Source organism: Mus pahari, chromosome 2, assembly GCF_900095145.1.
Source record: "Mus pahari chromosome 2, PAHARI_EIJ_v1.1, whole genome shotgun sequence".
NCBI classification, from domain to species: Eukaryota; Metazoa; Chordata; class Mammalia; order Rodentia; family Muridae; genus Mus; species Mus pahari.
In genome coordinates this window covers 96,700,249-96,704,307 of record NC_034591.1, presented here as the reverse complement: position 1 = coordinate 96,704,307, position 4,059 = coordinate 96,700,249, and the positions used below count along the sequence as shown (strand labels likewise).

The 4,059-nt window shown below is 38.1% G+C and overlaps 1 non-coding gene across 1 annotated transcript; it reads right to left on the bottom strand.

The window, feature by feature from the left end:
* Positions 1-430: 430 nt before the first annotated feature.
* Positions 431-558, bottom strand: LOC115063506. Its single transcript, XR_003843375.1, has one exon. It is a non-coding gene; the product is annotated as a small nucleolar RNA SNORA17 (small nucleolar RNA).
* Between the last annotated feature and the right edge of the window lie 3,501 nt (positions 559-4,059).

Sequence of the window (4,059 nt, the reverse complement as noted above, 5' to 3'; positions counted from 1 at the left end):
AGGATGGAGGGCCCCTTGTGGGTGGTGCCATACCTGGGCTGATGTCTTCGTTCTATAAGAGAGCAAGCTGAGCAAGCCAGGGGAAGCAAGCCAGCAAAGAATATTCTTCCATGGCCTCTGCATCAGCTCCTGCTTTCTGACTTGTTTGAGTTCCAGTCCTGACTTCCATGGTGATGAATAGCAGTATGGAAGTATAAGCTGAATAAATCGTTTCCTCTCCAACTGCTTCTTGGTCATGATGTTTGTGCAGGAATAGAAACCCTAACTAAGATACCACCCAAGTGGCCGTCTGGTACAATCTAATTCCCACCTGTCACCCACAGTCTCAGGAGGGGTTCTTCTTGTCTCTGGCTTGTTTCCTATCCTGGGAGTTCATCAGGACCTACCTGGTACAGGATCAGTGGTGGTCTCAGGCTTGCTTTTCTCAGGGCATGTTAGGCTACAAATCATTCAGATGTTCAGAGTCAGAACTCTGAGTGTAGACATAGCCTCTCTCCTTTTCAACTATCAACCTACATGTGACACAGTGGCTACATCTACAATGCCTCTAGGGGCAGCTACAGTCCATTTCCTTATAAATTTTAAATGTGTTTTAATGAGACTTGCATAAATTGAAAGTAAAACCACTTTAATTTTGCTTGCCCATATATTTTAAATTCTCAAAGGTTTATATAACAGGGAGTTTATATAATAGGGAGAGAGGATGCAATTCAGATTTTAATGGAAATAATAGTGAAGTTTGTACAAGCCATTTTTCTTATTTTTTTATTGTATATTTTCTCCATTTCCATTTCAAATATTGTCCCCTTTCCCCACTTACCAGGAGCCCCCTATCCCATCTTCCCTCTCTCTGCTTCTATGATGGTGTTCATTCACCTACCCACCTACTCCCACCTCCCCCCACCCCTAGATGCCTCTACACTGGGGCACCAATTGAGCCTTCATAGAACCAAGGAGCTCTCCTCCCATTGATGCCTGACAAGGCCATTCTCTGCTACATATGCAGCCGGAACTATGTATACATCTATGTATACTCCTTGGTTGATGGTCCAGTCCCCAGGAGTTCCAGGGGGTCTGGCTTGTTGACACTGTTGCTCCCTCCATGGGGCTACAAACCCCTCAGCTCCTTCAGTCCCTTCTCCATCTCCTCCACTGGGGACCCCCAAGCTCAGTCCAATGGTTGGCTTCGAGTTTCCTCCTCTGTAATTGTCAGGCTCTGGCAGAGTCTCTCAGGAAACAGCCATATCATGCTTCTATCAACAAGCACTTCCAGGCATTCACAATAAAGTCTGGGATTGGTGGCTGAATATGGGATGAATCCCCAGGTGGGGCAGTGTTGCTATAAATCTCCAACCCAAATAAGCCCCAGCACTGAAAACACAACTTAATTAATATGATTACATGCTGTGCACCTAGATTGGGCAGATCTACCACTACACTACCATCTTCCACTTCTATGAGACCCCTTAGAATTTGCAGTTTCCCCAGGCCATGTGCTTGTGCCCCGGCTTTTCTTTTTCTTCCCCCTATGTGTCCTTTCCCTCTTCCATTTTCTCCTTCTTCTCCCTCTCCACCTTCTGCTCCACCTTTCCTTTTTCTGCCCAATCATCACCTCTCCTTTATTTTACAAATTAAGGTTGAAAGCAGGTCTACAGGAAATCACCAGAGGGATCATTCATTCCTTGTTTACAACCCTTCACTGGAGAATGGAATTAACATCAAATATAATTACCCCCATGGTTCTCCACAACAGGGCAGTCAGTCTCTGGATGGGCTTTCCTTCAGTCTCTGCTGCACACATTGTCTCCATATTTCCTCCTGTGAGTTATTTGTTCACTCTTCTAAAAAGCACTGAAGCATCCACATTTTTGTCTTCCTTCTTTTTAGGCTTCATATGGTCTATGAATTGAATCTGTACAGCCATTTTTTTTTTTTTTTTTTTTTTTTTTAGAAATTTTAAGTGTTAAATTCTTTTTCTTATATTTTAAGAACTTTTACAATTTTTCACTCATGTATGTATTATGATGTTTGCACAGGAACCTGCTAGTGCAAACAGAGCATGGAAGGTGATCAGTAGCTGAAATTACAGGTGGTTGTTAGCGCAGGTTCCCTGTAAGAGAAGCAAGTTCCTTTGTTGTTATTGTTGTTTTTGTTTTAGTTCTAATAATTGTAAAATTACATTGTTTATTTTTATTAAATTCATTCACAGTAGAATCAGAATATTACCCCCTCTACCCTGTATACTCTTAAACAGATCCTCCCCCATCTCCCTCTCTGCTTCTCCTTTTCAAAGGAGATCAAAGTGACTATGTACCAATATTATGCAGTTTTTATCATTATTGCTCTATAGTACAGCTTGAGGTCAGGGCTGGTGATTCCTTCCTAGATTTTTATAGTGCAGGATTGTTTTGGCTATCCTGGGGTTTTGTTTTTCCATATCTAATTAAATTGCTCTTTGAAGGTCTATAAAACTTGTGTTGGAATTTTGATGGGGATTGCATTGAATCTGTATATTGCTTTTGGTAAGATCCATTTCCACTGGTAGTCCTACTGAGCCATGAGCATGGGAGATTGTACCATTTTCTTATATGGATTTATTTTATTTGTGGTTACTGTGATATGTATTGTCTCCCTAGCTTCTTTGTCAGTTTATTGCTTGTATAGAGGAGTGCTACTTACTGATTTCTTTGAGTTAATTCTTTGTATCAAGCAATTTTGCTCAAGGTGTTTATCCAGCTGTAAGAGTTCTCTGGTAGAATTTTTAGGGTTACTTCTGTATACTATCATATCATCTGCAAATAGTGATACATTCACTTCTTCATTTCCAATTTGTATCTCCTTTAGTTGTCTTATTGCTCTGACTTGAAATTCAAGTACTATATTGAAGAGATAGGGAGAGAGTGGATAGCTCTGTCGTCTCCCTGATTTTAGTGGAATTGATTTATGTTTGCCTCCATTTACTTTGATGTTGGCTATTGGCTGAGAAGCAAGCACTCTTAAGTATTTCTGCAACCCCGACTTATCTGTCTTTAGGAAAATTGATCTGTCTTCAGGCACTAAAGATTAGTTCTTGTTTTAAAAACTTCAATTCACATTGCTCATTTTGTGTGAATTCCTAAGATTTTTTACTTCATATAATTTGGAAAAAATGAGAGTATTGTATCTATAATTTATCCTTTATCTTTACCTAGTCGATAACATTTCACTTTATATGTATATCACAGATTGTCTTTAATTTATAGCTGGATATGTCACATTTTAGATCTGAGCTATCACAAATCTATGATGTAAACATTGACTTACAAATATTTGTGTCAGTATATGCTTATATTTTGCTTGGGCATGGACTATCTAGATTATATGGTAGAAACATTTATTTTTGTCTTTTAAAGAGTAAACTGTCTTTCAGATAGGTTCAGCATCTGGGATATAGTTGCATTAGTTACCTGAATGTGTGTTCTTTCCCATTATAACATCTGCTTCAGTTCTGCATCATATGGATTAAATTTATTATGACACATTTCACTGTATTAGCACCTGTTTGATCGTGACGGATTGGATATCTAACATAAATTTTATCTTGTTAAGTGCTAGATAGTTTGGTAACTTATAAATCATCTCAAATCATTCTAAGAACCCAATAAGCAATATGTAAGTAATTTTTTCCTATTCATTCCCAGGTAATGTTCATACATCTGTAATATGTTCAATAGTTTTTACTAACTAATGGGGAGACTGTCTAATTCATGAAGAATTCTGGTTTCATATGTGGGAGACTGAATGTAGGAATGAATTTTTTCTGACTTATATGATCAAATAGAATCCATTCTATTATTTACTCAAATATTTTATTTATGTATATTACATATTTGCCATTACAATTTTGATTTTGTTTACATTTCTTTCTCTTATGATGTCTTGTAGCATCTAGTAGTTAGAAATTAGTGAGCAGTGGGTGTTTGAGCTTGAATTCTTTCATAAAGGAATATAGAAGTAATCTTTTTGTGATGTAAATAAAGTTTCAGTTCTTATTTCTGCTGCTTAACTATGGAAGAGTTC